General features: G+C 37.8%; 1 protein-coding gene and 1 long non-coding RNA gene across 13 annotated transcripts in view; one reads left to right on the top strand and one right to left on the bottom strand.

Annotated features, from left to right (window-relative positions):
• NR3C1 (nuclear receptor subfamily 3 group C member 1) overlaps window positions 1–24,293 on the top strand; it is a 147,036-nt gene that overhangs the window by 83,367 nt on the left and 39,376 nt on the right. The window lies entirely within an intron of this gene.
• The window catches only part of LOC107132646 (uncharacterized), a 78,829-nt gene continuing 71,932 nt past the window's right edge, over window positions 17,397–24,293 (bottom strand). The window contains exon 3 of the long non-coding RNA XR_003035642.2: window positions 17,397–22,397. This is a non-coding gene — a long non-coding RNA (uncharacterized lncRNA). The remainder of the gene's footprint in view (window positions 22,398–24,293) is intronic.

Below are 24,293 nucleotides of genomic sequence, written 5' to 3'. Positions count from 1 at the left end.
GGCCTCCTTGTCTGTTAACAACTCCCAGAGTTTACTCAAACTCATGTCCATTGAATCGGTGATACCATCCAACCATCTCATTCTCTCTCGTCCCCTTCTCCTCCCGCCTTCAATCTTTCCCAGCATCAGGGTCTTTTCCAATGAGTCAGTTCTTCACATCAGGTGGCCAAAGTACTGGAGCTTCAGCTTCAGCATCAGTCCTTCCAATGAATATTCAGAACTGATTTCCTTGGGATGGACTGGTTGGATCTCCTTGCAGTCCAAGGGACTCTCAGGAGTCTTCTCTAACACCACAGTTCAAAAGCATTCATTCTTCAGCATTCAGCTTTCTTTATAGTCCAACTCTCACATCCACACATGACTCCTGGAAAAACGAGAGCTTTGACTAGATGGCCCTTTGTTGGCAAAGTAATGTCTCTGCTTTTTAATATGCTGTCTAGGTTGGTCATAACTTTATTTCCAAGGAGTAAACATCTTTGAATTTCATGGCTGCAGTCACCATCTGCAGTGATTTTGGAGCCCCCAAAAATAAAGTCTCTCACTGTTGCCATTGTTTCCTCACTGTTTCCACTGTTTCCCCATCTATTTGCCATGAAGTGATGGGACCAGATGCCATGATCTTGGTTTCCTGAATGTTGAGTTTGAAGCCAACTTTTTCACTCTCCTCTTTAACCTTCATCAAGAGGCTTTTTAGTTCTTCTTTGCTTTCTGTCATAAGGGTGTCATCTGCATATCTGAGGTTATTGATATTTCTCCCGGCAATCTTGATTCCAGCCTGTGCTTCGTCTAGCCCAGCACGTCGCATGATGTACTCTGCACATAAGTTAAATAAGCAGGGTGACAATATATAGCCTTGACATACTCCTTTCCCGATTTGGAACCAGTCTGTTGTTCCATGTCCAGTTCTAACTGTTGCTTCTTGACCTGCATACAGGTTTCTCAAGAGGCAGGTCAGGTGGTCTGATATTCCCATCTGTTTCAGAATTTTCCAGTTTGTTGTGATTCACACAGTCAAAGGCTTTGGCATAGTCAATAAAGCAGAACTAGATGTTTTTCTGGAACTCTCTCGCTTTGTTGATGATCCAGCAGATGTTGGCAATTTGATCTTTGGTTTCTCTGCCTTTTCTAAATCCAGCTTGAGTATCTGGAAGTTCACGGTTCACATATAGTTGAATCCTGGCTTGGAGAATTTTGAGGCTTACTTTGCTAGCGTGTGAGATGAGTGCCATTGAGCATTCTTTGGCATTGCCTTTCTTTGGGATTGTAATGAATGAATGTAGACCTAGAGAAGGAGTAAAATGATAAATCTACCAAGAAAAGGATTAGGGGAGGGAAAGATAAGCCTTACTCCATGTGCATACAGATCTCACACTTAAGGGCTGATTGAGTCATGGTAGTGAGGAACGGCAATGATGGAGTGAAAGAAGAGGTTTCTAACTCTTTTTCTTGGCCTTTAAGCTGAAATGGAAACAGAGAAGCAGTAGCCATCATCAGACAGTATTGTAAGGAAAATGGTATCAATGGGGAAGCATGGGTTTTTGTAAAGCAGTGTAGCTAAGGAAGATTGTGTTACCATTTTTAACCACCTTTACAAAAAGACAGTATGATCATCTTTGACCCTCTCCATTCTTTCTCAGAGACTTAGGAGGGCGAAGAAGAGAAAAATCCTTTGGATTCTAAGAGGCTTCTCTACCCACCCCCATCCCTTACTTCAGTGTTTACCATATATTACTCAACAGTAATTAGGAATTTGTATAACATTTCGCTCAGATGGCATGCATGGAGAGAAAAGTAATTATTTAGATGCTTTCCTCTGCCAATAATCCATTTCTGGAAGAATATTTATAAATATAGTAAACATACCAAAACCCATTCTCTGTTTATATTCATATAGAAACTTTAAATTGAGCCCTTAGATTGTTTTTAAAAAGGAAAATCAATTAATATATTGAAAAAAGTATACTCATATAATAATCTGTTGACTGAAGGAGTGAGCCAACGTATATAAATGGATAGATGGAGCGATATACGTAACGGATGAGTAGACGGATGTGGATACTGCATCCAGATCCACCTAAGAGGTTGGCAAGCCTACAGCCCACAGCCCAAATCTGGCCCTCCTAAAGCCATGAGCCAAGAATGGTTTTTACAGATCTAAAGGACAGTAAAAACAAACAAAAAGAGTATGTGACACATGGCCCACAGAGCCTAAAATATTTACTGTCTAGCCCTTTACAGAAACAAATAGCTGACCCCTCATCTAATCATCCTTTTCAATGAGTGTGATACTCATCCTCTGGATGTCTGTTCTCACTATTCCCTCTAATTAGGTTCCACAGTAGTATCAATGTGAATTAGCAAATATTGAGAGGCATTTGCTACCAGGAGAAATACAGGATTAGGTTTCTATGAGCTTTTATTCACAATACTCTAACCAACATATCAGTGTGTAACCCTGTTTTGTGTGTGTTCCTAAAGATACCTTTTTTAATAAATATCACTGATTTATTTACATTGAACTCATGGCCAGTAGCACTGTAAATCAGGCCTGATCAAAGCTTTCCTGATACACATCATTCCTCCCTAATGTACAACCACCTTATGCTTAGGAATACTAACCACTTCATTTTAAACAGCAAAGTCACCAACAAAAAGCACAAAAATGCAAAAACATGGCATTAAATATACCACAAAAAGGACACTTGTTTGCAGTATGAGACCTGAAACAAAAAGAGTGTTTCATAGTGCCATTTTGTTTGACATCAGCTGGGAACTTATTCATTAAGCAACTCAAAATTTTCACTATTCTCTGCTTATCCACAAAAGGCCAGGAAAACACTGTGAGCATTGACTCTGGAGTTAAAAATAAATTTTAGGAAGTAGGTGAACTTGCAAATATGGAAACTCAAATAATGAGAATCACCCCTACCAGTTTATCTGATAATTAAATCAGTTTTTAAAGTAGTATTACAGTACCTTATAACTTGCCCTGGTTCTTAGTCACTTAATGTTGTAGTTTATAGTTTCAATGGGCATTTTCGGTAGTTTTATCAGAAATCACATTTCAAATACTATAATTGAAGTCCCAAAATATGCTGTAAGAAAGGTGAGCTGAAGATGTGAGACAAAAGCAATGGATAATCTATCATTGTAACTGTGGGCTGGAAAATTTTTAAATCTGCATGGAGACTCAAGATTTTAGATGAATACTGAAGACTTGTGTGCAGAGTAACTCTATCAGACTACTTGTATTTTGAGGGTCTAGGCCTCAGACTAAAAAAGACACTAATGGACAGGAATTCAGATAACCTGGCTGGAGCACAGAGTTTGGAAGCTAACACTAGAGTGTGTACTTAAAGGAGTAAAAGCTCAGCCTGGAAAGGCAGACTGGGCACAGTCTGTGGAAAGCTGTATTTGCTAACTGAAGAGATTAGGACTTTATCCTCTACAAAACAAAGCTGTTGGATTTTAAGGGGTTGCATAAAAGCTGCATTTTAGTAGCATATATTTGATACAGCTTGTACCTGCCTGAAAGTATCAGTGTCATTTCACCAGATGATATTCCTCCATGTACAGTTTGGTTTAAGTTTCTACAGTGGGAATGTGATTGCACATTCTTGCCTTGGGAGAGGAAGTGGCCTTTTTAGGCTGAAATCCTTGGGTACCAAAAGATCCTGCCTAATTAAGCTTTTGGCAGTCTCCACTTCTATGCATAGTAAAATAGTTTTCCCAAAAAGTCTTTGTGTATACCCTCTGATGTCTATAACAGATCGAAATGTCATGTAATTTAAGTGGGACTTAGAAGTGAAGAAGACGACCTTTAATTCTTTTAACAATTTGATAACCCTGTAAAAATAACTACCGTAAGACTTGGGGCCTACACGAGTAGTGACACTGGCTTAAGTAGTCAGTTTTCATGTGCAAGTTTTTTTTTTTTTTATTCTCTTTGTGTTTTAAGTTAGAAATAGGGAGAAAATGCCAGTACTAATTCCAGTTTCATTTTTTACAAATGGTAATGACTGCAGTTTATAAAAATGTTCTCTTTTGTAACCAGATGAGAGTATCTTGAATTTTAGTCTCTACTTTCTTAGCACTTTATAATAAAAGACAATTAGAATATATTGCAATTAAACATAGTTTGCAAGAGATTTTTATATTTATGGGTATGTGGATATTTGGTATTTTCTTTATCATATATACATTTTATATACTGTTACATGTAGGGATCAGGAAGAGTCCAGTGGGAGTGGGAGACTTCCCATTAAGAAGAGCTTCTCCTTTGAAAAGGGATGTACCTTACAGTGCTGCTTACGGAGTGAAGCCTGTGCTGTAAAGCATGAACACTGAGCACATATAAGGTCACCCTCTTACTGCTGCTTCGGTAACCTTAGAAACCAGTTTTCAGTAACTCTTTAACATTTACTGTGTTTCTGCTAAGCAGTCTTTAATTACAGAAGAATCTTATTTGATTTTCTGATTCTAATTTTTCCCCCTAAATTTAAGAACTACTTGCTACACTTTTAGTTCAAAAAAGTATTATAAAGTTTTGAAGCATCTCGTCATTTCAGTTTTGCTGCTATACTTTATTAATATATTTTAAGAATGTTTCACTTTAACCATTCCTGGGATCTGAAAATTATTTTGGTGGCAATCTTTATAATCTAGAGAGTATCCAAATTTAGGAAATTTAAATTTTCTAGATTTATAATTTTATTATAAAAATACAAAAATCCAGTTTCCTATATATTGTTCAAGGCCATAGGCCTTTTATCAAATTATTTTAAGATACTTCATGGCATAGTAGATAAGGAAATCAAACCGATGTTGACTTTTTAAGTAGTTGAATAGAGACCTATTTTCCTCTTCCGTCTTGTCTCACCTTTTCTTTGAGAGACCCACTCTCTAAGGATTGAGGGTGTGAGGTCTGTAGGACCTCACTCTTGTTTCATCGCTGAGTTGTGTCGGAGTCTTTGCAAGCCCATGAATTATAGCCCACCAGGCTCCTCTGTCCATGGGATTTCCCAGGCAAGAATAGTGGAGTGGGTTGCCATTCCCTTCTCCAGGGAATCTTCCTGACCCACAGATCAAACCTGCATCTCCTGCTTGGCAGGCAGATTCTTTACCACCTGGGAGGCCCCTGTAGGACCTAGGTGGGAACAAATTAGGAGACTTCCATACTTAAAATGGAAAATGCCCTGGAAATCAGTTTGTTGTGAGGAAGGGGGAAGAAAGGAAAACAGTGGGATAGTGACCCTAACATAGCCCTCGGCTGACCACAGCCGCTATTTAACCAAGTGGCTATCAGCTTAATCTCTTGTTATCTAGCTTTCCAGTAACTTGATAACCTAGATTTAGAATTCTGATGCTTCCTAAATACCAGCTCTTTATTAAAGGTATAATATTGTATCATTGTATGTTTAGCATAGTGGTTAACAGTGGCATCTGGAGTGTTACCTCATTTGGTATCCAGATACAACTATTTTCTGGTTGTATCTCTTTCTTTAGGAAAATTACCTGACCTGAGTCAAATTTCTTCATCCATAAAATGGGGCTAATAATAATAACGTAGGCATGAAATAAGAAATTTGACTACACTAATTGCTAGTTATAACACCTTGAGCAGGTAAACTTCTCTGAAGCATTTTCCTTGTCTGCTTTGGGGTAATAATAATATCTACCTCATATGATTGTAGTGAGGACTGAATAAGGTAAGGTTTTTGTAAGGATTAGAAAGAGCTGATATTTATGAAATACTTAGACCGGTATTTAGTACATAGTAATTACTCAGTATTTACTGTTGTCATTGCTGTTATTTTCATATGGTTCTATTTGGTTGACTTGTGTGCTAACAACATCCACTGAAACAAAATTTAAGAACTGACTTCATGTTAGAGAAAGGCAGACCGTTGTACAGTGATGATAAGTTATGGAAGACTATAAGGAGTTTGTTTTTCTCTTTCATGGCTAATTTATCTCAGTCCTTTTAAAATCTGGATTCCCCAAACTAGACATAGGAATATATAATATTTAAATGCTAAGTACTATATCACAGTAAAGTAACTTAAAGACTGCTCCAGGTTATACCTTATAGGAACATAATTAATAGAAGTGTAATTCAGAAAAAAAATCCTCGCCTAAAGTTACTAACTTATAAAAGTAAAATCTTTTTATTAATCATCCTTTTATAAATTAATTAACTACGGTTGAGTGAGAACATATGCAATTTATCTTTCTATGATGTTGGCTTTTTAAATTTATATAATTTGCTGTATTTGAAAGAGCACAGAGATAGAGATTATAAAACCTGAATCTTAGTCTTAGTGCCATCACTAAATCCCTCAGGGCCTTGCAGAGCTTCAGTTACCTCATCTCTAAATAGGGATAATACTACTCTTCAGCATTGCTAACGTGAACAGACTTTGAAAGGTTCAGTATAATCATGCTGATGGTAGTGTGACGACTGCTCTAACGGTGCGTGGAGAGAGGCAGCGCCAAGCACGTGCTGCTGGTTAGGGGCATGGCCTCTGTAGCTGGGATGCCTGGAGGAGGAATTGGACTCCACTGGTAGCTGGCTGTAGGATCTTGGACAGGTAACGTCTGAGTTTGCGTTCTCCTTATCTGTGTGGGGATAGTAATATTACCTGCCTTAATAGTACCTACTTCATATGGTCTGATTTAAGGTAAGGAATACTGAGTTCACTCACACTGTTTGGCCCTTAACACACACCTACTATTACTGGTTCTCAGTAAGATGGTGGTGGTGGTGGTGTTCACCTCTGGTTGTCTGCCATTATGTGTCTTAGAGAATCATGGATGTTAGAACTGAAAGAATCCTGAGAAAAGTATCAGGTTCAGCTCCTGCCACCTGCAAGAGAAGTGGCTTTATCTGTCACAGAAGAGAGAGCTTCAAATTCCAGGGAAGCTAAATAGCTTACGGATGTCACCCAGTGAGTTGGTGACAGGACATGTGGATCTCTCTGCCTGCCCGTGTCTGGGAGAGAGGACAGGGATCTGCTTTGCACTGAAATGCTGTGCCATTCTCAGTATGAAAACGCACTGTGACCACTGTGTTACCAAAGTTTCTGTCTTACTACCTTTCCTGAGACACTATCGAACATTTGCACTTCGTGACTTCAGGTCTCTTTGGACCTTGGGTTAGATAGTACCTTCTAATGCTCTTCAGTATTTTTCCTAGTCCTGTTCTGTTGTCTTTCCATTTCCCAAAAGAGCCATACTCATGTCAAAAGACTTCTGCACATGCTATCTGTTCTCCCTTGATCCCCCTTCTCTCTCCTCCTTACCTTTTCAGCTCTTAGCATTGATGTCATCTCCTCCAGGAACACTTCCAGACACCTGTCTCTACCTAAAGGTCCTTGTGTATTCTCCCATGGCAGCATGACTTACAGAGTATTACAACTGCCCATCTCCTTGCATGTCTCCTATAATGGGCATTCATGAAGCTTCATGAAAACAGAACTTGTGTCTAACTTCTCATTGTAATCCTGAGTATAAGAGCACATTTCTTAGCTCCGTGCTCCTGGATAAGAATTCAGTCATCCTTCCTTCCTTTGCTCGGGACTTTGATTCCATCTCAAAACATATTGGTTTTGGTAACATTTTTGTCTTACTGCCTTTTGATGACTTTTTCAACTTCTCCTAAAAACTGATTCTTCAAATGTGTAGTAAATATTATTGATATGTCATCAAAGTAGACAGAAGCAACAGAATTTAGTAAAGAGACTCCTCAGCCATAGGTCTGAGAATCAGTTCTAGTTCTCAGAGAGCTACCACCTGGATGATGTGATCCTTGACAGTTGACCTTCAGGCCTGTTTGCTTATTTTCAAAGTGAGGATATTAGTAGAGCCCATTATGAAAGATGTCACCAAGATAAAAATAATCATGATAATTCCCATACTGCATTTGGCACAATGCTTAACACATATTAAATGAAAATTAAGAACAATTGTAGATTAAAATTAGTAAACAGATTAAATGAGATAGTACCAAAAGGAAAGAAATTCTGTTAAAACATGTTTCAGAGCTGTTCTGTGAAACACCTGCAAGGTACCTCTTTGTTATTCATACTGTTCTGACTGTAGCTGTCCTGGATTCCTGCTGAAGGTCTGAGAGACCAAATAGTCATTTTTGAACGTGGTGTCAGTAGCAGAGCTTATGATTCATCAATCATGTCATCCCTGACAAGCATCAGATGGGTTTGGGCCAGGGCTTCATGTGATGAAAGACATTCATTTCTCCTTTCTTCTCTGCTTTTTTGCCACAAAATTCTAGTTATGTCAAGCCCAAATTTTCCATAGTAACAACAGTTCAGCTCAATTCATAATAAAAATTGAGGGCATCTGTGTATATTTTCTGTTGTAAATTAAATAATTCTATATTCAGTCATAATTTATTTCAAATAGATCTTTTCTTTCCCAAGGATTATGAAAGAATTCTCTAATAATATTTAAGGACAGGTTTACATTAAATATTTAATGTCCTTTCACTTTGTTGTGAAACAAAATAACTATATTAATACTAAAGGATATGAAGCATGTTATGTTAAAAGAGTTGAGGCAGTTAGAAGACTTGTCTTCTGGTATTGGAAAGGCATGTTCCTGAGAGCATCTGTGAAAATGTATAGAGATGTTCCTGAAAAGACCAATCATGGACATAGTTCTTCATCGTTCATTGGCATTCTGGTTGTTGAGTGATTCACTTCTGTTTTTAACTCTTCTGTTCAAACTCACTGTTGTTATAATGACTTTGTTTAAGTAGAGGACCTCCTTTTACTATAAGCCACCAGAGAACTTACCTTCAATTTTTTAAAGTACTCAATTAAGTCATGTTCAACTCTTGTGACCCTATGGACTGTAACCTGCCAGACTCCTCTGTCCGTGGGACTTCCCGGGGAAGAATACTGGAGTGGGTTGCCATTTCCTTCTCCAGGAGATCTTCCCAATCTAGGAATTGAACCCTGGTCTCCTGCACTGCATGCAGATTCTTTACCAACTGAGCTACAAGGGAAGCCCATGTACTCAAATGCTGCTGCTGCTAAGTCGCTTCAGTTGTGTCCGACTCTGTGCGACCCCATAGACAGCGGCCCACCAGGCTCCCCCGTCCCTGGGGTTCTCCAGGCAAGAACACTGGAGTGGGTCACCATTTCCTTCTCCAGTGCATGAAAGTGAAAAGGGAAAGTGAAGTCGCTCAGTCGTGTCCAACTCTTTGTGACCCCATGGACTGCAGCCCACCAGGCTCCTCTGCCCATGGGATTCTCCAGGCAAGAGTACTGGAGTAGGGTGCCATCACCTTCTGTGCTTCCCTTACTACCTATGTACAAATTATATGTGTGTGTGTGTTAGTTGCTTAGTCGTGTCCAACTCTTTGCAACCCTGTAGACTGCAGCCCACCAGGCCCCTCCGTCCATGGGATTCTCCAGGCAAGAACACTGGAGTGGGTTGCCATCTTCTTCTCCAAAAGGAACTATAGAAAGAAAGAAAGTGAAGTCGTTCAGTTGTGTCTGACTCTTTGCGACCCCATGGACTGTAGCCTACCAGGCTCCCCCATTCATGGAATTTTCCAGGCAAGACTACTAGAGTGGGTTGCCATTTTCTTCTCCTAAATTATATACAACACACACACTCTGTTAAACAATATAACTTAGTTTGCATGTTTTTTAACTTTAATGAATAGAATAACATTACATGTATTATTTTGTGTTGTTTCTTCCACTCTACATTGTATAAGTCATCCATGTTGTTATATTTAGCTTGTAGTCCATTGGTGTTTAGAATTGTACCACTGTTTATACATCTGTTCCATTTTTATGAACATTTGAGTAGTTTCTAGTCTTGCTTTACTACCAAAAACTGCTGTTGTCAGCATTGTTATACATTTTACTGCATATACACATTAATTTATTGGTATATGTCAAGAAGTGCAGTTGCTGGGTCTTAGGATATTCTTGTCTTCATCCTTACTAACGCCAGACTGTCTTTAAAAGTGATGGACCAGTTAAACACAGTTCCTTCTTTTCATTTAACATTTGCCAATCTAGTAGGTATGTAATGGTATTTCATAATGGTTGTACTTTTTGTCTCCCTGATTACTAACAACAGCTGATAAAATGTTGGAGTTCCTATTTTATAAAGTATCTGTATAAGTTTTTGCCCTTTTTTTTTCTAGCAGGTTTTCTCTCCTTTTATTTGAAACCCAAATTTGCCTAAATTTGTAAATATTCTCAGAGTACAAGTGGATCTGGTGTTTTTCCTTAGATTTTAGCCTAAGTCCTGTATTATTTTGTCACCTCACTCGTGCTGTTAAGATGATTTTTCAAAAATGTTTATCCAACAGTTTGTTTTTGTCAGGCAAGTTGGCCCCATAGCCTGGCCTGCCATTTCTATAAAAAGAAACCTGTATGTGTTCTAAAACTGACTTTGCACCAGTCTTCCTGATTTTGACCCTACCTTTATCCCAAGTTTCTGAGCCTTTTGGAATTTCTGTCATATTAATAGGTAGCTTCTTAGCTTTCCCCACTGGTAACTTAACAGACCCCAGACACCCAAATCCAATATAAAATGTTGCTGGTATTATCTCTTCTCTTTTCCCTTCAGTTTTCTGTGATAGTAGGCTGATAAAAAAAGTAATGGCGGTTTGGCATTGTTGAACTTTGCCATTTTATATTGGAATATATTCTTAAGTAAACGTGGTTATATTATTTATACATTATTTTAATTCACATTTCTCTCTTTATGCATTTTTGCTAATGACTTACTACTTGCTGTTTATATTTATTTTAGACTAGGGAAATAATGTTAGACAAAAAGCAAATTTGAGCAATTTTTTTATTCAAGTTCAAAATGGGTTGTAAAGCAGCAGAGACAATTTGCAACATCAACACCATATTTGGCCCAGGGACTGCTAACTGACATACAGTGCAGTTGGTGGTTAAAGCAGTTTTGCAAAGGAGATGAGAGCCTTGAAGATGAGCGTAGTGGCCAGCCATCAGAAGCTGACCGTGACTAACCGAGAAGAGCATCAAAGCTGATCCCCTTAACAACTATGCAGGAAGTTGCCGAAGAACTCAGTGTCAACCATTCTATGGTCGTTTGGCATTCAAAGCAAATTGGAAAGGTGAAAAAACTCAGTAAGCTGGTGTCTCATGAACTGATCACAAATCAAAAAAACTAATCGTTTTGAAGTGTTCTCATTCTATGCAACATCAACGAACCATTTATTGATCAGATTAGTGATGTGCAACAAAAAGTGGATTTTATACAACTGCTGATGACCACTTCAGTGGCTGGGCCAAGAAGCAGCTCCAAAGCATTTAACACAACCAAAATTACACCAAAAAAGGGTCATGGTCACTCACTGTTAGGTGGTCTGCTACCTATCTGATCCACTACAGCTTTCTGAATCCCAGCAAAACCATTACATCTGAGAAGTATGCTCAGCAAATCGATAAGATGCACTGAAAACTGCAACGCCCGCAGCCAGCGCTGGCCAACAGAACGGGCTCATTTCTTTTGCACAGCAACACCCAGCTACACACTGCACAACCAGTGCTTCAAAACTTGAACGAATCGGGCTACGGAAGTTTTGCCTCATGTGCCATATTCCTGACCTCTTGCCAACCTCACTAGCACTTTTTCAAGCATCTCAACAACTCAACAGCCTTTTGCAGGGAGAACACTTCTACAACCAGCAGGAGGCAGAAAATGCTGTCCAAAGAGTTGGTTGAATCCTGAAGCATGGATTTTTATGCTACAGGAATAAACAAATTTATTTCTCTTAGGCAAAAATGTATTGATTGTAATGGCTTCTATTTTGATTAATAAAAATGTGTTTGAGTCTAGTTTTAATAATTTAAAATTCAGGGTCCGAAACTGCAATTGCTTTTCCACCAACCTAAATATAACAAAATATTATTTCTTTTGTTTTTATTCTTAGAGGTTTATGCCTTTTAAAACAAATGTCATTATTTTCATTTTACTGGGCTCCAGAGGGAGCTGAAATAAAAACTTGTGTTAAAAATACTGTCTTTAAATCATAACTGTATCTGTCTGATCATCTTATTTTCAAGCGCACAAACACTTCAAATAATAATATGGCTAAAAGAAGTATCAAGTGAGCAACAGTATGGGGTCTGATCATCATAGACTTTACTATCAGACTTGAACAATTTTAAAATTGGGGCTTTATAGATATATCCTCATTGGACTAAGTGTTAAATACTTAAGGACACTCTTACAAATCAAGAGAAGACAAACACCCGAGTAGAGGAATCGGCAGTGATGGTTACCTGACAGTGAACCAGATTTGTTTGCTATTAGGAGTGGATGTGGGGACATGCCTGTGCCTGCTTTCCTGGAACGAGGGAGGGTAGGCAGTTTAACACGTGTGTAAAGCCCTACAATTATCCAGTCTTTCCTTACCCTTCGAGGTATTTAAATTAAGTATATAATCAAAGATGTTTGCAAAGGTTTATGCAGTAGTGTTTATTGGTCATTCTTTGTTTTTTCACTATTACAATGAGGGAACAGCTTAACAAGTTAAACTTCGCAACTGTCAAAGAACCATGTAATGAAATATGTCTATTGACATATAGGATGTTTCCTCAAAAATGTTAAATAATTAGCAACAAGTGAACCATGCCTCACATATAAAAAGCTGAGCCATTTATAATGTTATCCCCAAAATAAACAAGGATCTGTACGGAAGTGTTTACCCACTCCAGTGTTCTTGCCTGGAGAATCCCTGGGACAGGGAGCCTGGTGGGCTGCCGTCTATGGGGTCGCACAGAGTCTGACATGGCTGAAGCAACTTAGCAGCAGCAGCAGCAGCATGCACGTGTTTGCTGGGTTTTCTCTAACAAAAATTAAGATGGCTTTTTTCTAATTTAAACTTTCTGGTGTTTTCCAAATTTGTTAACTGAATATCATTTTTTACAGTTTTAAAAAGTATCTTCCAGTTTAATTTGGCAAGTTAATGTTTATTACACATTTCTAAATGAATGTAAAGCAATAACCTTGGGGTAGATTATAGATAGTCTGGGCTTTTTATGAATGGACACCATAACAAGTTTTTCTGGTGTGGAGATCATAGTTACATTGAGTTTATTCAGTTTTCCTTTTCCACATGAATGAAAAATGGGGCTAGTCCACACCTCGAACTGCCTTAGCATGTAACATTCTACTGCACATGATGTTATTTGTTGATGCTAGCAGGTAGAGAACCAAAAATTTTTTTTTTCCTATTCCAAATGAGAGTTTCAAGTCCACAAGCAAACTTGAAGTCAGCCAGTCATTTTAGCTACCCACTGCAGTGGCACCCAAGTGTGAGCCTTTCAGATTCTTTATCCTATAACTATCATTTTTTTCAGGCTTATACTACATTTCAGAAATAAAATTCTTGCCTTCATATTACTCTTTTTGGACACTGTGAGAAAAATTAAAATTTCAAAGTTGTCAGATCTGCACTGGTATTCTGATTCCTGCATACAGAACTAGCTGCTTACATAAGAACTCAATTTTAAAACACTCTCTGATGGCTGACTATTCATATGCTCTTAAGGAAGGGTTAGTTAAAAGAACAGTTTTTGTAATACTTCTGTGAAGATCAAAGTTTTGTTAAAATGTTTAAGATAATTCTGTGAGAATACAGTGTTGGTTTTGTTTTTAAATCTTCTGCAAATTATTTTACAAAAAGAATTAATTACTGAATCATAATTACATCTCAGATTCAGAGCTTGCAGACTGCAAGATTCGTACCACAGTAGCTACCGTTTATTTGTTCTTGAAAAAGTGCTGCTCATGCCCTGGAAATTTTTATAGGATTATCCCCAAAACGTAAGGCAAAAATCATGCCATCACTTGCTTTCAAAGTTTCTTTTCTATTCCTATAAGGTCTCTGAAATACACCATTTTAGAAGAAATAGAAGTTACTTCTATAACATTCTAAACTGAACTGCAATAATCTACAGAAAACAAATCAAAGCTTGCTTGTTCTTTATCACTAAATTCAGCAAAGTGAAACTACACGATAGCTAATGTTGCTTATCACTGTTATTTATAAAATTCTACTGAAAAAATCTGTATATAGACAAACACTGAAGTCATAGTACATATGCATTATATACAGTGCCACAGTACATTATATTTTCAGTATGTTTTGATTATGTTTAATTTACCAAAGTGAAGTCAAAGTGAAAGTCAGTCATGCCCAACCCTGTGACTCCATGGACTATACAGTCCATGGAACTCTCCAGGCCAGAATACTGGAGTGGGTAGCCTTTCCCTTCTCCAATAATTTACCAAAGGATCTTACTAAAGTTAAGGAAAGTACTGAATTTTAAAACAACTCATATATGTTTTCAAAATATAGTCAGACTTTTTTATCTATGTCTGGAGAATGTATGGCAAATAGATAATAAATGAGTATGGGTGGAAGTTAATAATTCTAGACTGATGGTAACTATTTGGGCATCACTTGACCTTAGTTTCATAACATCCTATTATTACTATAATGTACTAATTTAATCTATACTGTATGTGCTAAAAAATTGAAAAAGCAGTAGATTTTTAAAATGAAAACACATTGAAATACTTTTTTATATTAGAATTCAAGTGTTTACTTTGCCTCTCAGAAGTAGTACTTTTTATTTTACGTTGAAGTATAGTCAATTACCATTGTGTTTCATGTGTACACCAGAGTGATTCAGTTATTATATATGTATCTGTTTCAAATTCTTTTCACATTTAGGTTATTACATAGTATTGAGCAGAGTTCTCCCGTGCTATACAGTAGGCCCTTGTTGGTTATATATTTTAAATATAACAGTATGTACGTGTCAATCCCAAACTCCCAATCTATCCCTTCTCCCCATGCTTCCCCCCAACTCCTTGTAACCATAAGTCTCTTCTCTAAGTACATGAGTCTGTTTCTGTTTGCAAATAAGCATATTTGTATCTTAAAAATCTTCCAACTATAAGCAAATACCATAGGATGTTTGTCTTTCTCTGACTTGACTTAGTATGATACTCTGGGTCTATCCAAGTTGCTGAACATGACATTATTCATTCTTTTTAATGACTGAGTGGTATTCCATTTTATGTGTGTTCCTCGTCATCTTTATCCATTCATCTGTCAGTGGACATTTGGGTGGCTTTCAAGCCTTAGCTATTGAAAGTAGCTCTGCAGTGAACATTGGCCTACATGTATCCTTTTGAACCATTTTCTTCTCCAGATAAATGCCCAGAAGTGGGACTGCTGCATCATATGGTAGCTCTATTGTTAGTTTCCTAAAGAAATTCCATAGTGTTCTTCATAGTGGCTGTACCAGTTTACATTTCCACCAGCAGTGTAGGAGGGTTCCCTTTTCTCCATTCCCTCTCCAGCACTTACTGTTAGCAGACTTTTTGATGGCCATTCTGACAGTGTGAAGTTTTGATTTGCATTTCCCATTCAATAGCGATGCTGAGTATCTTTTTAATGTGCCTCTTGGCCATGTGTATGTCTTCTCCTGGGAAATACCTATTTAGGTCTTCTACCCATTTTTTTTTAATATTAAGCCCCATGAGCTATTAAATTTTGGAGATTAATCCCTTGTCAGTCACATTGTTTGCAAATATTATCTTTTATTCTCTGGGTTGTCTTTTCATTTTGTTTATAGCTATGCAAAAGCTTTTCAGTTTAATTAGGTCTTATTTACTTTTGTTTTTTATTTCCATTACTCTAGGAGATGATCAAAAAAGATATCGCTGTGATTTATGTTGAAGACTGTTCTGCCTGTGTTTTCCTCTAAGAGTCTTTATAGTACCCAATCTTACATTTAGGTCTTTAACCCATTTTGAGTTTAGTTTTCTGTATGTTGTTAAAGAATGTTCTAGTTTCATTTTTTTTTTTTTTAATGTAGCTGTCCCATTGCCCAAACACCACTTATTGAAGAGACTGTCTTTCTCCATTGTATAGTCTTGCCTCTCTGGTCATAATAGATCAATTGACCACAGATGTGTAGGTTTTATATCCTGTACCATGATCTGTATTTCTTTTTGTGCCAATGCCATACTGTTTTGGTGACTGTACCTTTGTACAATGTATTCCTCCAGTTCTGTTTTTCTTTCTCAAGATTGCTTTGGCTACTCAGGGTCTTTTGTGTCTCCATACAGATTTTAAGATTTTTTGGTTCTAGTTCTATGAAAAATGCCATTGGTAATTTGATAGAGATTACACTGAATCTGTAGATTGCCTCGGGTGGTACAGTTGTTTTTGACAATATTGAGTCTTCCAATCTGAGACCACAGTATATCTTTTCCATTTGTGCCATCTAATTCCTTTTATCAGCATCTTATGGTTTTCAGAGAATAGGTCTTTTGCTTCCTGAGGTAGTTTTATTCCTAGGAATTTTATTTTTTGTTTTTTTTTAATTTCTTGTTCTGATCTTTTATTGTTAGTGTATAGAAATACAGATTCCTGTGTATTTTGTATAAAAGGGTCCTGTAGTTCTCTAACTAGCTCTGTTTTAATTTCTGAGTTTTTAACTTTCTGTTTCTACACAGTGGGATTGGTGACATCTACTTTCAGATATTGATGAGATTATAGAGTATTTCAAGTGTTACATAATCCAGTTGAATATAAAATTCTGCTACCTCAGCACTTTTACAGTAAATAACTACAGTTTTTTGGCTCTAACAGTTGGCCTGTGTAGTGAACAGACATAAATCTTCGATCTGTAAAATTGTTAGTGTGACCAGACAGCTCCTTTCTAACTAAGGCTAAAGTGTTATGCATTTTTCAGAAGAATACAGAAATTAGTCACATCATTATATATTCCCAACTGAAAACTTTGCTGGAGCAGTATATTTTAGAAAAATTAAATGCATTTCAAAAAATTCTGTGGTCTAATATGGTAGTTGCATAATTGCTACAAAGCTCCTCTAAGGGCAAAAATGATATTTTGAGTATGCAAAGTAGTGATTTCTATTTTTGTATTTTTGATACAAGGTCTCCATTTTATTAACTCAGTATTTAATGGCTAGTGTGACATTGTCTTAATAGTATAGAAGTGAATATGCTAATTTAAGATTTCAGTCAGTATAATAAGAATCTAAAGGAAAAACAGAAGTAACCAGAATAGTTTCATATCTTTTAATTATAAATAATTTCTACTTCAGTGTGATATCAAGCATAATCAGAAGAGGGAAAAACAAATTATTTTTATATTTACCTTTATCAAGACTCTGATATCTGATGACCCCCACACGATGGGGAACACATGTATACCTGTGGTGGATTCATTTTGATATTTGGCAAAACTAATACAATTATGTAAAGTTTAAAAATAAAATTAAATTTAAAAAAAAAAGTTAAAAATTAAAAAAAAAAAAAAAGAATTCTATCAAGCTGAACAGATGTTACCCTGCAGGTCCCTGCCAGATAACACAGTGATGAGGGTAAGGAGCATGGATTTTGGAATCAGATGGTGCTGAATTCAAATTCAATTCCAGATTGTGCTAATATAACTTTGGGCAGGCACATGGCTTCATTCCTATATTCTGGTTTGTAAAATGGACTAGAAGTAAGGATTGTTTGATATAATCCATTTATTAAAGTACCTAGCCGTCGATCTTGGCTTGTAGAACTAAGAAATCAGTGGGTGTCAAATTTTATTATTACTATGAAGGAAGTGTTTTGTTCCACCTATCAGAAAACCTTCCCAGTCTTAAATTTTTCATCTAACTGCATGCATTGCAAACATCCTTAGAAGAGGAAGGAAGAAAGGAATAAGTAATCTTTACATCACTGCAGAGACTACTTTCTTGTCCCTAACAACTTAAAGGAATAATTAAAGTATTTACTATATGGTAAGAACATCAGTAAACTTGTCCCTAGAAGATGAAGAAAGGGATGTTTAGCGATGTACTTACCATATAGTAAATACTTTAATTATTCCTTTAGATTGTTTCTATGTATATCTAAGAACTAGCGTGTGAAGTGAGGGTTTCATTACCAAAACCTGAGGAAAATACACAGAAGTAAGGAAGTTCTCATACTAATTTAAGAATATAACAATTGAAGAATCAAGTCTTGGCTTTTTGACTAAGGAAAGTGAAAGTCCCTCAGGCACGTCCAACTCTTTGTGACCCCATGGACTGACTTCTCCAGGCCAGAATACTGGAGTGGGTAGCCATTCCCTTTTCCAGGGGATCTTCCCAACCCAGGTGTGCCACATTGCAGGTGGATTCTGTACCAGCTGAGCCACCAGGGATTGAAGAAAGCAAGGGAGTATGTGGCTTTAGACCAAGTTCAAGTTGGTGTTAAAGGTTTTTTTCCTTCCTTCATAGACTCAGCTGTTCTGCCTTTTGTTTGCATTTACAAACATCTTAGGAGTTACTGTGCTAAAACTGTAGAGTATGAGATAAACATTAGTTTGACTAAATTTTCAAATGATCCATAGACTGTCATACAGTTCTAAGGCAGTTGTTTTTACCTGTTGACCTGCTCCGGCAAGGCTTATTTGGGCAAAACTCTTTTGCAGATCATGTGTGAAGAAGGCACAGGACATCGGCGTCCTTTTGCTGTACATCACTGAGACATCGCACCTTAGCCCTTAAGAGCAGAAAGCAGTTTATTCCTCAGCTTGAAAACCTAGCTCTACCTCAGATTCTCAGGTAGTCATGAGGCAGAATACTGGTTAAGAACGCTGATTTTGGTATCAGAGAGGCAGGCATGTGAATCCTGTCTATGGTAGTTACTGTGTCACAGATGAGGAAACAGATTCAGAGAAGCTGACTTGCCTACAGTAAAACATGGAAACAGTACTCATTTCGTAGGTTTGTGGAGAAGATTAAAGGGGTTAAAGAAAGGGTTTGCACAGCAGCTTCTAGTAGCAGTGAGGTGATACCTGTATTCTGGGTGTAATCTCATAAACATCTAACGTGAGTTGCCTCAAGTTCTTCTGCAGAACATATAAAGATGTAATATATAAGTAAGCTAAATACAATAACAGATACTGGACACAGTACAAGATGCTGGTGATATAAGAGACCTAGACATGGACCCTACCTAAAAGGAATTGTTGACAGAAAAATATTAATAAATCAGAATGTATCATGTGTAAAGTGCTACATGGCAGTGTAGAAGAATGGTTTGTGTAGACGAATGGGAAGACATATAATTGGGAAAGAAAGAGGAACCAGATTGAAGACCACATTGGGCTTGTACTGTTTACATGGAAGAGCCTCGGAGACTTAATCACGATGCAAAGAAGAATTTTAGCATCGTGGGAGAGAGGAAGGAAAAGCAGCCAGAGCCAGGAGGACTGCTGCTGCTAAGTCGCTTCAGTCGTGTCCAACTCTGTGCGACCCCATAGATGGCAGCCCACCAGGCTCCCCCGTCCCTGGGATTCTCCAGGCAAGAACACTGGAGTGGGTTGCCATTTCCTTCTCCAATGCACGAAAGTGAAAAGTAAAAGTGAAGTCGCTCAGTTGTGTCTGACTCTTCGCGACCCCATGGACTGCAGCCCACCAGGCTCCTCCATCCATGGGATTTTCCAGGCAAGAGCACTGGAGTGGGGTGCCATTGCCTTCTCCAGTTACTAAGTATAGTGAGAAGAATTCAACTCTGAGAAGGTAATAAGGTATTTAGAAATATGTGGTTGTTGTAGTTGAGGTGGAAATGAACAGCGTTTTTGTTTCTGTCAAGTATTTCACAGCTCTGTATTACAAATTTCAGTAAATAATCAAAATTTCAGAATCCCAAAATTAAATAATTTACTTCAAACTAATGTAAAATGAAATAAAATACAATCAATGCCATTCTAAATCAAAGTACAAACCTAAAATAGACCACAGTTGATGAAATCTACAAAGTAGACATAGAGGACTAAAACCAAAGAGGACTCCCAAAATCTAATAAATGAAGGTACAAAATACAAGATGTAGATACAAGCCCAAATTCAAGCTTCTAATGGAATTACAAGTGATTACAGTAACAACAGCATCCAGCAGTAAGACTTGACTCTGAAGTTACCTACTGAGTAGCACTGTAGGAAGATAAGATATTACCACTCTACTCCCTAAAAATAAAACCAAGTAAAACTATAAATATAATGGTTTATGAGAAAAAAAGAAGTCTTGAAAGGACATTTAAAAAAATTAATCAAAGTAAGATCCAAGCTCAAAAACACTCCACAGCCACTGGTTTCAGCCCTAGATACACACACACATAGGAGGAAAGCAGTGAGTGTAACATTGTCTCAAACCTGTTACTGCCTTAGTTGAAGATGTCACATTTCTAATTCTGCATGTACCAAATCATAGTTATTATCCTTGTGTGCTCTTACGAAGCGAGAAAGCATCAGAACAAAATCAGGTCTTCATTCTACAAATAACCATGTAATGAAAAAAGTTTTTCCTCGCTTAAGAAAGTTTTTCCTCGCAGTTCTTACTACTTACTCTTGGTCTTTGTTCTGTTACTAGAACATCATTACTAATCCTTGGAACGCATGGCCCTCAGTGCAAGCCTAAGCAAACAACTGAAAACATGAAACAATATTTCTTCTGTTAGGAACTAAGTTGTGCAGCACAATCACTCCACTGCAGACTGATCCTTCTAAAGAAAAAGAAAAACACAAGAAAACATGTTACGAACTTAAGAAAGAAGTGTAGATAAGGTGACATATTCTCTCTTCATATAAATAAATGTACAGGTCCAAAGAAGGCTTTCACAGACCCAAGGGTATTCTCCCCTACTTCCTACCCTTACCTCAGGATATATGGACAACAACTTTGGATTTTTTTTATTCAGCACCTTTATTTTTACAGACAAGGAAACCGAGTGCAGAGATCTTAATGACACGCCATTGGTGTCTCAGATATGAAAAAAGACATCTCCTCCATCACACATCCTTTACTGAAAATGCTCCTGAACATTACAGGTTTACAGTACAGACTTTGTTCTCTAATCTCCTCCATAAGATGAGTAAGTACAAATGATGCAAAGTTGGAGGAAACTGTCTTAATATGCACCTGAAGTTAAAACCAATAGAAACTTCTGTCAACAAGTGCAAAAGCAGATTACTCAGTCTTTCTTTGGCTTGCTAAATAAGATAAAATGCACTCTGCTAAACCATTTAACAGAAATACTGTGAAAGCCTTCCCCCAGAGTATTTTTCTATTTGATTTGAAAACTATCCCATAGCTTATTATCAAACAACTCAGTAATCCTTTAGCTAATGCAGGGATAAATGGGCAGTCAGAAAATATAATCACTTGGTGTGTGCAGCTGAGTATTTACATTTTACCTAATGAACAAAGAAAAGAAAACTGCAGGTGACATTAATGTGTAAAAACTACCTCTTAGTGCTAGAGCTAAAGGGAAAAATAAAATTACTCACTCTAGCTAATCACTAGACCTGTATAGTCCCCTGACTTCAGGTGTGTTTTGAATCTCGTTTTGGACTTGTCTTGAATCAAACAATATTTGCAGCTGCCTCAGTAGGGCAGTTGCTCTACTATAAAATGTAGTTTAGAAGGTTTTACAGTTAAGTTTCTGGTCCTTGTTGAATTTTCTTTTTCTCTACTTTATATGTTGCTTAAAGATTTATAGCAAAGATTTCTTAATCCTCATCACTACTGACATTGAAGCTGGATAATTATTTGTCGTGGAAGACTGTCTGCTGTGCCGTATGAGAGGTTTACCAGCACCCTAGCCTCTTCTCACAATGCCAGTGGCACGCCCCAAGTTGTGACAACAAAAAATGTCCCCAGACTAACCAAATATTCTTGGAGAGTAAAATTGCTCCCAATTGAGATGTTTCTGGAGGATTTAACCCTTCCCTGGCTCACAAGCAACATTCTTCAAAGCACTTCTCATTCCTTGGGATCCTCCAGAAGGGAAAGAGGAATTGAGGGAAGGAGGAAAAAAGATGCCTGTAACACCTGAGTGTTAAGGAAAAACATACTGTTTGATTATCATCAAGTGTGTACCAGTACTTTATATAGTTCAAATATATAATCTACCTAAAAATTCCTGAAATGGTACTAATAAGGAAACAGAGTTGGGGGTTAAGTCAGCCACTGTGACACCGCTGTTACAGTGCTATTTGTCTATACATCCTAGTTCTATCTCTTGCAGAAGTACTACCTCGACACCAAAGCACCCAAAATAATTCTGCTCCTCCTACCTAGATCAAAGTTTCTAAGTCTACTATCTTCTCAGTAACACATTTTCATGTATGAGACAACTTCCATATATGATAAGACGTCAGGAATTATCTGCTGAGTGAAAGGGTGTAATCTGCCTGCACATTTTACCTGTTCTTCAAGGTGTGTGAGGAACTTTCATAATCCATCCATGATTCTCCATCCATGGTCCTCCTCTCGTTAACTGCTTTTTTCTGCAAGACAATTAGAAAAACCTGCTTTATACTTACTTTGTCTCTCAAATGTAAACTCAGTGACCTCAAGAAGAGCAATGTCCAGTATACTCTCCATTCTGAATGGGAGAGAGCATTCAAATATTCATCTGAAACAGCACGTTTTGTTATCTTGGCTCCTCACTTAAAAGAAAGTGCTCTGGATACAGTTAGTTCATGATAGAATCTCTTGGCATCTTCAGAATGTTTGATGCAGCTGTAAACACACACTAAGCAAGGACTAAGACGTTTTAGCTTTCCTATTCAGAGTGAGTGTGATACACAGTTACTATGTTGTGCTTTTTATTTCTGTCATGTATCCTTATTAAAATATAGTGATTTCATATGGTTTTCCTTTTGAGTTCTAACCATTTTCTTAAACCCTAGTCTTTTAAAGCAGTATCATAGGGTCGTGTTTACAATTGAAGACCATTTTGCGTTCATCCTTTGCTCCCAGTGGTGTTCACTATAGGCCATCTTGGTGCTCATATTAGTGTGACAAAAACTGGTTTTTCTCCACTGATGTTTGTGGTATGCTTGGAAACTTTCCGTGGACTCAATTCTTTCCTCATGTAGCCTAGAATAACTGCCTGAAGGGATGGCAAAAGCCTGACTTAAGTTGCGGATTCTTAGTTGCAGTTCGATCAATCCATTTGTTCATTTAGTTTTAACTTTCCTTTTTGTCATCTCTAGCTCACAGTTGACTGGCCTGAATGTATTTTGCATATGCTCTAATTATAAGTGAGAATTTGGGAATACTGTCCTAGATTTTAGACTTAATGCTACTTACATAATACTTACACCAGGCTTTCTCATAAAATCTCCAGTTTTCCTGAAAAAGAATGAACATTTATCAAATGCCTGCCTGCTAGATGCAGGAGTTGTACACTAGACTTTGAGTGTGTTCTCTCATTTTCATAACACACAGACACAGATGATATCCTCTCACTGTACTCATGAGAAAACACAGGCTCGTGGTAGATACCTATCCAAGGTCACACAAGCTCTGAAATGGTAGAACTGAGATCCGAAACGTGTCAGTTCGACCACAAACAGGCTCCCTCATCAACCTCTGACAGCTGAGTGACCTCATCTAGAGGTGATAACATCCTTTTCACAGGGTCGTTGAGAGGACGGATGAGACTGTATTCATGAAAGTGTTTCAAAACTATTAAATACTACACCTAAGTACTGTGAAAACATTTTTAATATATACTAGTGTGTGCATGGGAGAAGGCAATGGCACCCCACTCCAGTACTCTTGCCTGGAAAATCCCATGGACAGAGGAGCCTGGAAGGCTGCAGTCCATGGGGTCACTGGGAGTGGGACACGACTGAGCGACTTAACTTTCACTTTTCACTTTCATGCACTGGAGAAGGAAATGGCAACCCACTGCAGTGTTCTTGCCTGGAGAATCCCAGGGATGGGGGAGCCTGGTGGGCTGCCACCTATGGGGTCGCACAGAGTCGGACACGACTGAAGCGACTTAGCAGGAGCAGCAGCAGTGTGTGCATATATATCATGTACATATATATACACACACACACTATATATATGTATATATAACTGGCTGAGGAAACAGTACAGAATTAACATTTGAAATCATTAAATATTACACTTATTTTCCATAAACTAAACATACAAACAACTGGTTGGTCCCTAAAAATAGATGTCAGATGACAGAGATTGGCTGAACTGGAGTAGGAGCATCTTCAGAACAAAAGCCAGACAAGTTTTTGCTTCCCTAACACTTTGCTCTGCTCATTCACTCCAAGACCTTCCTGCTGCTGCTGCTGAGTCACTTAAGTCGTGTCCGACTCTGCAACCCCATAGGTGGCAGCCCACTAGGATGCCCTGTCCCTGGGATTCTCCAGGCA

This window comes from Bos taurus, chromosome 7, assembly GCF_002263795.3.
Source record: "Bos taurus isolate L1 Dominette 01449 registration number 42190680 breed Hereford chromosome 7, ARS-UCD2.0, whole genome shotgun sequence".
NCBI lineage: Eukaryota > Metazoa > Chordata > Mammalia > Artiodactyla > Bovidae > Bos > Bos taurus.
This window is presented reverse-complemented; position numbering and strand designations above follow the sequence as displayed.